The sequence below is a fragment of the Cardiocondyla obscurior genome, linkage group LG01 (assembly GCF_019399895.1).
Source record: "Cardiocondyla obscurior isolate alpha-2009 linkage group LG01, Cobs3.1, whole genome shotgun sequence".
Taxonomy (NCBI): Eukaryota; Metazoa; Arthropoda; class Insecta; order Hymenoptera; family Formicidae; genus Cardiocondyla; species Cardiocondyla obscurior.
The window spans coordinates 10,257,167-10,273,701 of record NC_091864.1 but is presented as its reverse complement, the minus strand read 5'-3'; the positions used below and the strand labels follow the sequence as shown (position 1 = coordinate 10,273,701).

General features: G+C 37.0%; 1 long non-coding RNA gene across 1 annotated transcript; it reads left to right on the top strand.

Moving 5' to 3' along the window:
* Positions 1 to 409: 409 nt before the first annotated feature.
* LOC139101510 (uncharacterized) lies at positions 410 to 9,384 on the top strand. Its single transcript, XR_011545562.1, has 2 exons — positions 410 to 3,723; positions 8,419 to 9,384. It is a non-coding gene; the product is annotated as an uncharacterized lncRNA (long non-coding RNA).
* Positions 9,385 to 16,535: the final 7,151 nt, after the last annotated feature.

Below are 16,535 nucleotides of genomic sequence, written 5' to 3'. Positions count from 1 at the left end.
TTTCGAAGTTACCGCAGCGGCGGCGACGGCGGCGCCGCCGCTTTGTGAGTAATTTAGCGCAACCCATAAGTAATAATCGATGCCATGCGAGTAGCGCAGTACATGTGGTGGTCGTTAATAAGGACTCACGTATACTGAATATCAGAGCACGTACATAGACGCCTGCGTTTATAATACACACACCAATACCACGCCGGCATTTCGCAATAGATGTCAGTTGAAATTCGCGGTTAAATGCATAAACGTCCACATCGATTATCAGTAGTAAGATTTACTATTGTTCGGCGATGCAGAGACATAGAATATCAGAGTTCTGCTGTGCTTTTCCTTTTTTTTTTTTTTTTTTTTAATCCGTTGAATTATTCCATTGTGTTAGAGTAAAATTGTAGGTAAAAGTCGCTAACATAAATATAGACAGATTTTGAATTTAATATAATTTTTTTAACGTGAGAAATTAAATAATAAAATATTTCGTTATAATGCTATGGTCGCTACAAATGCTTATATCAGTTTTCAAATTCGTTACTGTCCTATGCAGCATATGTCCATTTCAACCGCGGTAATATTTAATACTCTTATTACGGAGCGCTGAACACGATAAGTTGGTCCGTTATTAATTCTAAATGAAATGGACTGAAACGTAATTAAAAAGAAAAAACGGTCGCCTGGCGATGAAAGTGGCTGAAGCAAATGGTTCGTCTCGACGGCACGAATTAAGATCGGCTGAAGCAAGACATTTTCGGAAGTACGATCTCTTTTTCCTCGAATAAATTATTCATGATTTCAATGAGTGATTAATTGAGGCCTTAAGTCGAGAGATTATTAAGACAAATGACGTCGATAGGAACACTCTTATATTTATACAAATCACTCCTGGAGCATTTTATAATCGTTAAACAGAAGTGAGAGAGCGAAGAAAAATTCACACAGAAATTGTAAGAGCAGCAGCAATAAATAACGGGAAAAAGAACAGAATTCGTTAGAAGTATGACTAATAATTGCATTAGATTTCCTGGTTCTTATACATATGACGTATTCATTGTTGAATTATTTGCAGTTACTTCATTTGTTTGTGCTACAAGTATGACTAATTTAATTTAATAATTAAGTATATTTCGTATTTTTTTAATATCCAGGAAAAAGTACACGCGTATTATATTTAATTCAGTACTCAATTGCAATAATAGTGTATTGCGTAATATTATGGTTATTTATTCATTAAAATATTCTGTATCTTTATCATATACTGCATAACGTTGAAAACATTAAACTGTTATCTTGTGATAACACGCTCGCATATGCATATATCGGCCGATTGCATTACACTATTTTTTCTAACTCTAAAATTATTAGCGACGTTTGTAAATATACATATGTACAGACATATGAACGTTCGTATAACATGTGCATTCGCAAATTTTTATAAACTATTGACAGACAATTTTTAAAAGATTAAGAATTATCGATGCAATTCATAATAACTCTTCTTTGTATAGAGAAATTAGAAGCAGATATTAAGTGGAATTTATAAATGTCAAATTTGTACTTCCTTCCAACATATTCCGGAAACTGTTTCGCGGTAACTCAATATATTGCAAGTAAAGATAATGCAGATTCACTTGCAAAACTTTTTGTCGATTAAGTAAATCTATTATTTATATTGAATATTTGCTACAATATTTAATATAATTTTGTGCTTACTTCAGTCCTCCTTTCAGTTACGTAGAAGGTATGCAGCGTCTCATCAACCGAAATTCCCTCTTTGAATATACATACATATATCATTGAACTTGTTGCTATTACATAGAGTCTATGTCATAAACGTATATATATTTCAGAAACTTACTTGGATGTAATGTAATTTACTTGAAATTAAAACCGTATTTACTTGGAAATATTATCGTCATATTGAAAAATAATACTGTGATTATTAATACACGATATGATTAATGTAATTATCTGTTACGATAGAGGATAAAAATTATTATTGAAAAGTTATGCTTTCTGTTTAATACTGTTTATTTCGTTGAATTAACTTTTTCCTTCGCCACATGATGACACATCGTGATATCGGTATACGAAAAAAATTAAGTATGCAATTTTCTTGTGATCTAAAACACGCAATCAGAACGCACAACATTTCTTTTCTCAGATATGTGTTTTATTAATTTTATTTCTTATCCAAACTGTGGTTTTGCCTAATCGCGCTGACTCAAGTAAGCGGAAAAGCAATTTTCTGTAATATGTCATAAATAAGCGGTGAATTCCCCTTTACGTCAAGATCGATGAGTCAGACGATATAGTTTGCGGTAAAAAAAAATTCGTTTAGCAATCAATTTAAAATTTTAAGCTCGATGATTTTTACTAAAATAAAAATAAGCCGAGATACTAATTGCCTCTTTTAATATTATTCACAATAATAATTTTTACTAAAATTGTTCAATGTTGAGAAATGTTTGTCGGATACTGGAAAATACAGAAAATAATTGCATATTACTTAAAAATACCAATTAACATTTTGCGTAATTCTATGTTTACTTGTAATTATTTTGTAATGAATAAAATTGCGTTATCCTTGAAAATTCCTGCCTCGTTTTTCATGACGTGATGGCGATAGTTCAACCTGTTCCAAAGAATTTATAGCTCGTTGCCGTAAGTGGTTCCGAACAGGTTAAACCATCATAAACACGTCATAAGAGACACGGTGGAGATTTTTTGTTTTAAGTGTGAAGGTTACGGTCGAGCGTAACGCGAATGAAATCAACGTATACGTCAGTGCGATGACTAATTTCCAACGAATGCGTCACTGACGCTAACATGAAATTTTCTAGCGCACTTTTTCCAGAACGTCAAAATTTTTATGACAAACAATGGCAACAAAAATTTCACAGTGCACCGTTTAAATAGATTTTTAGAAAGGTACAAATTGTTTGTCTACGGCCAGGTTTTGTCTGATAAATTTGCGGGGACAATATATCGCGGTTTAGATTAACGTGCAAGGCTCACCTTATAAATAATTCATGTCATTTAATAAATACGCAAAGTGATGTAAAACAAATCGAATCATCTAGTCGGCGATGTATTCCGATATAGCAAGTTCTGTATTTATTCGCGCAGTGGGGCATATAATTCATTGAATAACCGGCCGTCCCGGTGGATGCTACATTGGAAATATAAAATATATTCTTTCATTTCCCCAGGGAAAGAAAGACTTCCGAGAGCTTAGCGAAAGATACCGCTAACGGAGAAGTAGTCCTCTCACGATCGGACCTATTCTGGGAGAGACGATCACCTCCTCGCGGATTAATCTAACCTTTATCCTTCCTTCTTCTCTGCCTTGTCCTTTTCTCAGTAACAGCTAAAAACGATGACACGTCTCGAGGCAGCGTGGATAGCTTCTTCCCTACCACGCTCTCTCCACCACCAACCTTGCCGAGTACTTATGGAGTCTCTCACAGATTAACTTTTGATACGCGTCTTCAGTCTCCGTGCTGGCACCGATTCGTACGTGTGCGGCGTTTTGCTGCCGTTGATTATTAAATTTGTATTAGCGCCGCGAATTGCTCGTAAAGCGTAATTTGACTGGTAACCCGGGACGAAGGTATTACAGGTATATAGGATCACGGTATATAACGTGAAACGTAGAAAGCGCGGGGAAAGAAGAGTGGAAGAGAAAAAAGGGGAACGAAGTCGCGTGCCAAGTTGGACGAAGAACGAATAAATGTGAGTGTAAAGTAATCGTTAATCTTGTTGGCCGCGAAAACGGCAGACGGTACCGTGTAAGTTTAGTGTAAATTATGCAAGATGATTTGCATCTCGCGCCATTGGGCGTTTTAGGACCTGCCTTTGTGTTCGCAAAGCAAGCCGAGCGCGGTTTTATGCTCGATCTCGCAACGGTCGTGATTCCAAAGTAACTTGGGAAATCGTTTATAGCCCGGGATCGAGTTTGCCTTACAGAAACGTTTATATACCGTACAAAAATGTACCATCAAAAATTTTGAAGGTATTCGGGTATATCAGGCGCAACGTATTCTTCAGAAAATCGTCCATTTCCTTTATAGTTATTTGCTCCTGCTTTCCTCGAATCAAACTTCTGCTTCCGTGTTTCTCTGAAATTGATCGCGCAAGTTTTTGCGACAAAACAACGCGACTTTTCATTTGAATTTATTGCGCGAAATAAACAAGTACAAAACAACAGCTTAAAATTTTTTTAATTTGTTTCATTATTATTTAATTCTCCAAGTCTAATTACATTTTCTTTTTTTACTTAATCGTCTTTGTGTTCTGTTTCTAGTTTTCTCACGCGTATTTTTATTAATTATTACGGAAAAATATAAAATTTATTAATAATTATTTCATTGCTAACAATTGCATGTAATATGTTGAAATTTTTAAAGCCAGAAAATAAAAGGCTTCGGAAAATAACAAATTCCTTTTTATTTAACTTGCGATAAAATTATTCGCATTGTAAAACGCTGTTTTTTTTTTTTTTTTTAACGAACGTAGATATGTAAATGGTACTGAGGCAAATACGCATTCTTTGTTTGCGAACGGAAATTAATCTCCGAATTTTTCGTGTGCGAGAGATAAAATTAGCCGACTTCGGTTACCGAAGCACCCACGTTGACGGGAGAGACAGGCAAAAATTAATCGTTCTCGTCAACCGCTCGGGAGTCAGCCGGTGCACGTGTAATCCTTGCGATTTGTATTTTCCCACAGTAATGCGTCGGAAGAAATTACGGGGAACAAAAAATAAATTAATAAAAAGGATAAATAACTGAAAATCAGAAAAGGAGATAGCAACGAGGAGACAGCGCGCGGAGGTGCACTCCATGTTGTGTATTTCATTTCTACGATTGCAGATTACGGTGCGATGGACCTATTTTTTAAAATTACGATGCACCATATATACCGGCGGCCGCGTGACAACCCGACAAGGCTATATATATATAGGCGATAAATTGTTTTAAAACCCGTTGCGCATTTATAATGGATATATCCCGCGTATGGTCTCGCAAACGCTCCATAATCCTTCCGCTCTGTGAAAGATATAAAGATAAAAAAAAAAAAGGAAAAAAAAGTGCAGACAAAAGATAGGAGCGCCGAATATAAATGCCGGACCGTATTTCTAAGAGATTTACAATGCGAATCGCACTTATCAGCATATAAATCGCGGATCTACGGAGAAGCAAGCGATCGATATGACAAGTTGGTCATCTCTACGCTCCGCCTTTTTGGCGGTCGATTGTAACGAATTCCGTTCGCCTGTATCGCCGTATCCAGAGAGGAGAAGCGAAGCGCTAACCAAGGGTTACTTAAGCTAGACTGTCGGAGCAACAACTTAGTCTAAAGGACCGGTCACCGTATCGCGGAGTAATGTTGAAACTTTCCTCTGGAATTATCGCGAGTATTTCACCTGAAGGAGCCAGATATACCCGCCCATTGTGTTCTGTTCCACGCTCGAAAATTTAAGCATTCAGATGGAGATAGCGCAATTTATTATTCCAGCCCAAAGTTAACTCGTCTTTAATCACGCCAAGTGGCGCACGCTGTTATCGCGATAACTTTTATTACAAGCTTGCACTGTCTTTCAAAATTTGTTAATCAAGTTTTTTTTTTTTCTTTTTTCTTTTCTTACGGTCCAGCGGGAGGAATTGATCAAGAGCTGATTAACAATCGTTCAAGAATTTCTGCAAGAAACGCGCGCGGTTTGATGTGCATTTGATTACGCGCGGTGTCTGTAGTTACACGTGCATTAAATTGTTTAAGTTAAACATTACAACTAAAGCCAATACAAGTAGTAGTAGTCGACTTGCTTTGATTGCCTAGGGCAACGACGGTGACTTGGCTTGATGATGATATTGCGTGATGTCTTTACTAAGCACATTGCTAAAAGATACTTTACAATTATTGCGAACGTTTGCTCACTTACATTTGTAAAGGTTAATTTTAGTTGGTTATCGATTCAGCCTGAGGCGACGTTAATTAATACTTAATGATAAAACGATCTGACGCAATAAGAAAATGACAAAATAAGTATCGCGTATTTTCCCGCAGTTTATGCGAATGTTATTGCGAATACGTTTCATCGTGATATTACGTGAGGAAATGCGTTGCTATTAATTCAGTCACAAAAAAATATATCCGCGCAGAATCAATTTCTCTATTGTAACTCTTTGGCATATTTCGAAATTGATTTCAATCAAGACCACAATATTTCATAATGCTATCAATTATGCAATTAAAAGTTTTAACGAACATTTAGAACGATAACGAATAATCGTGGATAATTTAATATTAAAATGAAAATTTAAAATAATAAGGAATAATCAATCATATCGGGGAAAATTTACATGTTCAAACATTATGCGCACATGGACATGTATGAAAGTGGAAGTGTTTGTTAAAATATCATTAAAATTTATGTACAACAAAACTTGGATATGCGACGCATAAACTTCATGAATTATTCATCGATTGCCTTTACATCTTGATACAGAAGTTATTCGCGTGTGTAAAACTTTGTTTCTTTTGGATCGAAAAATAATAATGAACGATGTTTAGTTTTAAAATAATGTTCCGGTTGCATTGTACTTTTCATACATTTTCAATTTTCGTCCTGCTTGTAGCAACAATTTTACAAAGAAACGAATGTAAAGAATGCCCAGTCTACAAAATTTTAAGCAAACATTTGGATCGCATTTTAATGCAAACAACGCTATTCCCGCCGTCGGAAACAACTCGTGTAATGCATGAAAAAAAATTTTTATCTATTAATGTAGATTCACAATGGAACGCCTGCCATCGTTTAAACGTGATTTTTCACCGCGGCTGCGGAATCTCTCGAAAGAAAATATTTCCCCGTTCCTTGCGCATCATCCATAAAAGTTTACGTTGACGTACCTGCAAGAACTGCCTACCCATTATGACCAGGATTTTACGGCATTCTTTAAACTGGCCATCACAGATCGCGGCGTCAGACATAATTTTTATTATCAATGCTACGACCTTCTTAAAGTAGCCACATTTCGAGATGGCATAGCGCAAGATGACACTGAAACGAGCAGAAATGCAATCGATCGAACCAAATATTGCTCCACCATTTTAACGAAATCTATATTTAATTGTGTAGATATTTATATGCATAAAATTCGTAATTAATCATTTTTCTTTTATATTGAATAATATATTATAGCGTTTACTAAATATAACAATTTTTATTCAAGATGATAGCGTAATACTGTTATCAAAAATTGTTCTATACAGTCGCTAACGCACCGTTTGTCCAAGTGGAAAATTAGTTTGAAACTTTCTATGAACGGTGAACCGCGGACCGCAGTTTCCTAGCCGCGCGCGAAAATTTCGCGAAACGCGATAGGGTAGAAATAAACACGCTCGCGCGAGCACTATCGCCGTTCACGAGCCGGTGTTTTGCGGGAACTCTATATAATCTTCTTTTCTTGTACTTCTCTCACCTTCTCGAGTTTGCCGCACTTGTGGAGTTGCTTTGTTTTCTCTAAAAGCTATACGTACGCATGAAATCGGGACTTTCCGCCAGATATTCCAGCTATAAGCTGTGCTCCGAACACAGTTCGGGTACTTTTTATTACGCCTCTTTTATACGTCTCACAACCGATTTTTAAACAAATCTTCTTTGAAAACAAGAATGAGAAAAAAAAAAATAAACCCGATAAAATCATTTTATTTTCTCCATTTATTTATATTGATAAGCATATTCGTTATCCAGGAGCTATCATTTAGCTACTGGTATTTAAAGCGATATAGATAAAAATTTCATTTTTCGTGAAACATATTATTTCAACACAGACTACATCTAAATAAAAAAATATTTGTATTTATTTATTATTTAAATTTTTATGCAGATAACATAAGAATAAAATATATAATTTATTGTAAAAATTTATTCAGATTGAAAGTTTACTTTTATATCAGTTAATTATTTTTTACTTTTCGAAATCTGATTATATACTATAAATTGGTATGTTATCAGCACGGCACTACTTTAGTGAAATTTTTATTTATTGTGTATGTGACCATCGCGATCAAATGATATAAATTAAATGTACGGGATATGAAAAATATTTGTAGAATTTTTGAAATTCTCTTTTAGCTACGTGCGTGTTGCCATACAATATTTATTAAAATTGATACATCTCCCATTTTTTATTAACATTTTTTTATTTAATAAACTTCTGTTTAAATATCTCGTGTTACAGCATGCAATGAATAAATATAGCATAATTTTTAAAACTAAAAATAGAAAGTTAAATCGATTTCGCAAAGTATCATAGTAATTGAGAGTTGTACTCCGAAATCAATAAATCAATATTAATGAATGTTGATACTTTTATTTTCTAATTAATTTAAACAATTAATAAACAAATTTATTATTTTCAGATTTCCGATTGATTTTGTGCAAGTGACGGTACATCAAAATGCATCCATCGGCATTACTTATCCTTATCGTAACGTGTACTTTTGCCCGGTCGGCGGTCGGCATCACAGAAATTGTGAATTCCGAGCTCTTGTACTTCCCCGACCAAGCGGACTACATCAAACTCGCAACGGGATGTGCAGATAACATGATACTGTGGCCGGGAACCCGTAGATGCTACAAGGAAGGCGAACAAGGTCCCTGTAACGTCGGTCGGGTACTAGTATTCAACCGTCGGTTACTGAAGCCGTACTGCAAGGACCTTATATTCTAAAGATTTTGTACAGAGAGAAACGTAATCGACAGCTGGCGAATTCGAGACTCACATACTATGCGACTTGACATACGACAGATGACGACAGCGACTGCAAATTTTCCAGGTCAAAAGTTCGGGGAAAGAACAACGTTATGCTCAACTCTATCTGATGCAGACAAAAATATTTGTTCAAGTGAAACGCGTAAAAATTTCCATACCGCAAGTATAAATACTGGCTTCTCCCTGACTGTGTGTATCCAATGTAAACGGTTAGATCTTGCGAAAATAATGTTACGCGGATAATCTGTAAAGGGATAGATTGCCGCGCGCGCTGAGTTTGTATTATGGAAATTAGCGCTTTTCCCGGACTCAAATTTGTAATTTAAAAATAGGTTCCAAAAGAGAAACGTAAATCAAAAATTAGTCTGATAATTAGTAGGAAATGTTTTAATTATTTACTCAGGGGTGCAGAAACTCATTTAGGTTTATGCAGATATAAATGTATTTACTTCATATGAATCTCGTCTTAATTTAAATAACATATATTTATAATTATTAAGTCAGGTACTTGTATGTGTTTTTAGATACTTAATTTGACATGCTTGTATTTAAAACTGATACGCTTTAATTAGTCAAGTAAGATGTGATAAAAATAAAATTCTTTTACATTGCCCAGCGTCGCATTTTTATTGCTTCACAAAATGACAATTGCGAATAGATGAAGTTCAAAAATATCAAAGTATGGAAAGAAGTATGAGGCTGATTTTTTTTTTTTTTTTTTTTTTTACTTTTCGAGAAGAGAAGGAGGTTTTCTGCTCGTTCTTACGCAATATTTTCAGGGTCCAATGTGACATCAATTCTCAATTTGATACGGAGGTTGACAATATGGAGAGACGAGAAATGATTTGGAGCTACGAATGCTAGCCATGGCGCGGTCGTTTCGAGATATCTTGCACGGTTCACCCTTCCCCTCCCTACTTACCACCTCTGCGTACTTGATACGTGCGCGGGGTAACAAACGTCGCGAGATGTTTTCGATTAACCTCATTTTAAGAATGACTGTCGTTCTTTACTATCGGATGGAGAGCCCGATAGCCTCGTCGCGTTTTCCATCTTTATTCCTCGGTAGGCGCGCAAACAGGTCATGATCGGGTTTTCCTTCACCCCCCGTCCGCCCACCCCTTTTTACCGTACTGGAATTCTGCCCAGGGAATATAGAAAGGTTGAACTACTCAATAGTACGATCTGTAACATTATCTATATTATCAATCACATTCGTAATTTCGACATCTTTTCTGCGAGCTGCCGACGCGGCTAAAATAAGAGGAAAAATCATGATAAGAAATATCACGAAGCTTTACCATGGAACAATCATTATTTTCGCGATAGAATTTAATTTAGAAATATAGGCGTTTCATATCGGGCGCATCGCATGATGCAGCGAAGCATGGAAATTCTTTTATGATATTCCGCAATGAGTCAAAGCGTATTCAAATTTGATAAATATGTGTAACGTTATTTTAGCTCTCATATTATTACCGCTTTATAATTTTTATTCTCGTCGAAAAATGTAAAGTAACGTAAATAAAATTAGCATGCAAAATCATCAATCATCTATTTAAATGATAGAACGGCTGACAAATTAGATCCCCCTTTTATATCGGATCTTTTACTCTTAGCTGCTCGAGTGTTATATTTTATGTGGAAGTAACGTAACGTAAAATTTATCAAAATCATAATGATACATGCAATTCATTTATAATCTCAGATACACGGTACATCACGTACCGAAGTAATTCTTCTAACATTTGTACTTTCCGTGAAGCATTATACTTTACATTTAATTTTTAACCAGCGTATTAATTAATTACAAGAAATGATAAAGGTACCTGGGGAAAAAAAGAAACAAAATTGTTCCCCCCTTTTTTTTTTCTTTTTTATTCGATGCTGGATTATCGTTTCAACGATACGTAATTCAATTTTTATTCCCCGGCCCATTGTTCTCCGCCGTTTTAATTTTACCACGTCCGCCCTTTTTAACTTATAACAGATTCCCCTCTGCGCGCGAAAGAAAATACCCCACGCGCCGCGCTATTACGAAGTAGGACGATTAAGACTCAGTGCCGCAATTCCAATCCCTTCCCGTTCGTGCTCGGCGTTGCCGTATTCATCATCTCGATTTTATTCCGCCAGCTCTAAGTTTCGCGGCGCGGGAGATTTGCCTGACCGCGAATAAAATCGAGGGCGAATACGTCGTCCCGCCTCGGGCGGAAATAAATTTGCAGCCCGCAAAGTACGAACGGTCAAGGTAGGTGTAACAGCTTACGGAAAGGTGAGTTCGTCGGTCGCGCTCGTTACGCGACTTCCACTTCCTTTCCCTCATTCGTCGCGCAATTCGTCATTGCGATTTCGCCACTTCGACTTTTAAATCCGGTGGACGAGCGACGTCGCATATTCCCACCCAGACTACACCGCGATCCGCGTTACACATTCGCGAGTGACAACGTTTAAAATTAAATTAACAGGAAAAGTATCTGAGTCGCGCGAGCGGGGATTAAAATTTTTATCAGCCCCGAGTTACGTGTCGCGATTTGCTTTTCATATCTCGTTTTAAATTCCACGACAATTATATATATATATATATATATATATATATATATATCGCATTCAGCGCGTACTATACGTTGCGGCAAGTTGAGCAGTGTGTTTGTTATCATTTTGTACTTTACATGGATTATCGTTGGACATGAGATAAAAAAAAAAAAGGAGAGAATAAAAATAATTAACAGTACGTGACGTAATATTTGTCGATGTGAGTTAAAATTTGTGATATTCGCAATTATTGAGAATTTTGAAGATTTCATTTAGAAGATGTTCTCCATCTTGTGCTGAGATATATGACGGTTTAATCTCACTTTAAAATGACGTTATTGAGGTTCAAACAATCTCTCTAAATGTATCTAGAACGACATGGTTACGGAAGATAAATACAATGGAAATTCAACTCTATGCCATCGTATGTACGATAAATGGTGTCTCACGAAACGCCAGGTCTCTTGAATGTGAACGGCTTAAATGTATATTCCAAGTAAACTCCATAAGAGGGTTAACAACGCTAATATCGTGGCCTGAATACGTGCCTTAGACCGTGGACTATAATGCTTAAGTCCGTCTAATCGTTTCTCCGAAGCAGTTAATCGCTCAGCGATGCAATTGCACCGAGCTACTATTTACGATTTATAGTATCAATAACGTTACAAAAGTAAAGGGAAAGCTAATGTTTTCGGAAACCATTAGTGATGATTTTATTTCCGATCTACATTCTGAAGCTCCGAATTATAAGTAAAGAGAAGGAAATCTTGTTATAATAGGATTGTGATTCTTTAAAATTATCCCTTTTATTTTAATCGATGATCTCCGTAATGAGATTTAACCATTAGATTTTTCGTATTTTTTGTATTATTCAGTCTATTTTATTTGACAACGGGACAATTTTATAAACGCGAATTATATCAAGTTCGTAAAAAAAAAAAATGTCATTTGATTTTGCAAACGTCGTTTTGTAAAACTGTATAACGCTTTAGTCTACATTTTTTAATTCTTAAGTGTTGTCTGATACGTAAACTCTCAACAAAGGTTATTCTAATAATCGACGAAAAAAGAACCGTCTGCCCAGGGGACAATTTTAACTTTCTCATGCCTATAGTTCCCGTATCCATAATTTCAACTTTATTCCTTAAACTTCCAACTTTTGCAGTATTCCAGAACGGGATTTGTTACTCGGTTACCAGGATCGTCGGATTAAGAACCGAGGTAAAACGAAGTATGTTCTTTAAGGGGTAGTCTAAAGACTTCGATACAGAATTTGCATCTATTAACGTCACTTTATTCATATTCAATTTATATTAACATTTATATGAGTATGAAACCTAAGAATAATGTAAGTCTGAACAATATATAGCAATTATTTAAATAACGTAATGTTTTCTATACATATAAAAATAAAAGAATAAATTTTTCTATTAATATCAAGTAAATTAACATTATTTTTATTTTTATCTACAAAAAAAAAAAAAATATGAATTGTATGTAAAATATAGAAAGCTATTGCAATGTATATATTTATTAAATTCATATTTAAAAAGAATGTCGCTGCACAATTTTCACGTGCGATTAAAAGCTGCGTAAAGCTAACGGGGCATTTGTTGGCGCGGTACGACAACAGTGATTTATTTTGATATTAAAAAATAATATTAAAATCTGCCAAATCCGCGTGAGAATCTTGACACGCGCGCGCGTTAAGAACGTTCCGCGATAATTAAATTCTGCCGCTGTGTTAAGCGGTATCGCATTCCCGTCTGGCGCAAGATATCTCGTCGTGTCCGTACGTGTCGGTGCTTATAGGGTACGAAAATGGATGATGGTCGAAGAGATAGAGATACGAGCAGATAAGAAGAGAATGAAGGCCGAGGGGAAAGATCATTCGTCCACCTAGCACGTACACACCCTCGCAAACACACATATATACGTACATATCTTTATATCATATCCTTATTTCCCTCGTACCACTCTCCTACCCTGGCACCACAGAAAACACCTTATGGTAGTTTCTTGCCGCGAAAACGAGGAATCGGCGACTGAGTTTCCGCCGTTAAGCCAAATCCCCGCGAGTCTTGCCGTCGTCGTCGTCGTCGGAACGTAAAAAGCGGCTCGACGACGGCCGCCGTGACAAACGATCGCGGCCGCGGACGAGCGCTTTCCTCTCCCTCGCGAACCGTTACAGCGTCTTAAGCATCGTGGATGCGAGGATATACCTAGATTTGAGGTATGGATTGGGAGTGACACATCGGCACGTCGGCCTTTGCATTCGAGCTTTACGTTTGTAAGACGCCGGTGAAAGGAGACGTGAGTCAGCATATGGCTAAAGTCAGACGAATGCATACCGATTGGGATACTTTCGAGGGAAAATTTTGAAGATAATTCCTTAGCAGTAAATGGTACATTTATTATAATTTAAAGTTATCGATTGCTCTGGTGACAATGGAAATCTTTTCCTTTATTATTAGACAAGCAGGATTTAATTTAATTTATTACTAAAACATTTTATAGAATTTAAATAAATCAGGCTACAAAGGGCATGTACTTTACTTCAAGTGTGTTTTATTAGAATTATAATCCATAATTCGTAACATAGCACCGTTTCGCGACAGATAGATAATTCGATCAAGTACAGCGGAAACCCACCCGTTCCTATGACAACCAATGTAAATCGATGAATTGATTGGCCTTAATATTATTATGCAACATTATTCAATTGATGTATTAAGAATATAAACTTTGATTGTAAATCGATCTCAATTGCATTGGGCACACGTATATTTGAAAAAAAAAGGATCATATTTGCATGACAGAAATGTATTAGTGTTAATTTTCTTTTTTTCAGATATTTTTACAATATTTGTCCTTTTTTAAAGTTTTTTAAAAATTACTTTTATCAGGTTTCGAGTCATAACCAGCAACTGCGTTCGAGAAAATATCAAATAAAAGCATTATATTACTAAAACTTCCACATGAAAAGTTTATTATAAAAATGGCATGTGGAACTGCCGTTCATAAAACATAAATACAGCAAAAACAACGCGATTTTCAAACCGCAGGAACAACGCGTCAAGTAGTTGGTTGCGCTAAATATAAAAAAATTACCCTGATATTATCTGATATTATCCATCTTTCTTTTGAGCTTCCCTTTTTCTTAATCATCTGTTTCGTAACGATATCGCGAATAAAAAGTGTTAAATAAATTAAGTAACATTATTAGCAGTTTTTAACTTAGTTTTAACTTTTCAATGGCAGCTTTTACCACTTATACATACTGCATTGTAGAATTTATTTTTTTACTGTCTATTTCACTTTATCTTTTTTATTTCTTCATACACTCGCTATTAATTTTGTATTTTTCATAAATGAATAAATTCGCGTATATGATGCACTTTAACGAATTGATAAATTTACACAAATTCAGTTACATTGGGTATATTCGATATCAATGGTTTATTTTTTTTTTCCTGTTTGAAAATGCGCGTTTAAAATGAGCCATGACGCTGCAACTCTTTTCACGCCGCTTTAATTCGCGGGAACGTTTGTGACATGCAGCAGCAGTATTAGCGGGAAAAATAATCGATTACGTCGAGTGCACGTACACTTTTCTTAAATCATTTCAATATTCAGTTAGAAGAAGGTAACTTCTTCGTATGTCTTACGTGTACTTTCGCGAAAGCGTCAGCGGCGTACAAGAGCGGGAGGGAGCGGTGAAAGGGCGACAGGAAAGGGTAGAAGGGCGACAGACGCTGCAATATTCTTGGCTCGCATTGTACGTGTCCCATAAGTTGGCAGGCGAGCTCCCTCTCAGCGACAGCTTGACAGAACATACGCTCTTTCCCGCTCGAATCGTTTCGTCCCTGCGCCATTTCCTTCTCACTCTGGCACGCTCATCCTCAACTTTTCCCTCGCCCACACTTTCTGTCTCTGTTACCCTCTTGCTCTCGCCTCGTTTTCCGAAAATAAAAGTTTATAAGCTAACGCGCACGTGTACATATGTAGGTGGGGCTCGAGCGTGGATACGCCGATCTCAACGAGGACGCGGAAAGCAGAAATGTCCGTGGGATAGCGGATAGAACGGCGGAAAGATTGGTGGCGGGAAACGGAGAAACGTTGGCGACAAGAAAGGGAAACAAAAAAAAAAAAATAACGAAAACGCGACCGGGGGAGGCGGGAAAGCGAGAAAAGTGGAGACCACGTGCAGAAATAACGTTCGTGTTTTTGATTTGAGGCACGTAACCGAACCACATTGAAATCAGATAGGGGCGCGAGAGAGGACGCTAAACTGGCTCCGAGAGGCTACGGGAAGCTTGCTACGAGAATACCTAAACCTTACAGGGAGAGTAAGAAGGTCGAGGGACGCGTTAGACGCCTGAGGAAAGAGGAGAGATCGCGCGACGTAGCGCGACGGCGCTCGAAGAACGGTGTAAGGGAGAGAGACATCGCCGCGGGGCGTAAAGGGTGGCGAGGCGCCTTACAACGGGTGAAACGTGCCACTTTCTTGGATTTTCGAATAAATCGGCACGGCGCGGAGTGCGCACCGCTCGACTATAACAGAGTCTACTTTGACTCAGCCTTCTTTAACCCCCCCAAAGATCCGAGTTCCGTAATCCGGATCGAGTTGATCCCTCCGTTTCCAAAAACGTTGCAGGGAAAAATTTGGCATCGCGTACAGATGAAAGATTCATATTTCTTTAAAAGACATGAATATGTAACTATTTCTCAAAGATTACGGGCTACAAATTTGAAATGTCGTTGAGCCATGTCATACGTCCTAATTATCTTAAGCAAATTTCTTAATTACACTTAGCTTTTTACCCGTTTGAAAAAGTTCTACCCGCGTTCTACATAAATTCAACGCGTTTCCTGGCGAAAAAAAATATCTTTTGAATCTCGAACACGATCGTTGAACGCGTAGCCACGTATGAGCGATGTTTAACGTGCGTTCCATCTTGCTAACATTTTCATCGGTGACCGACGTATTTCGGTGACATCGCCGCTCGTCGCCCGCGGTTTGGTAATGGATCGCCAATCCGCGCGACATTTCGATCATTGAGCAAGCGTGTAACGGGCAATGATCTATTATTTAGCCATCATTCTGCGCACACCTTCTCGCGCTCGTGCGTATATCGTTACACATACGACGACGATGACGTTGGCATTGATCGAACAGCTAGCACTAATACGAGCGGAAACACTCACTTCGCTAGTGGTTGTGGAGATAAT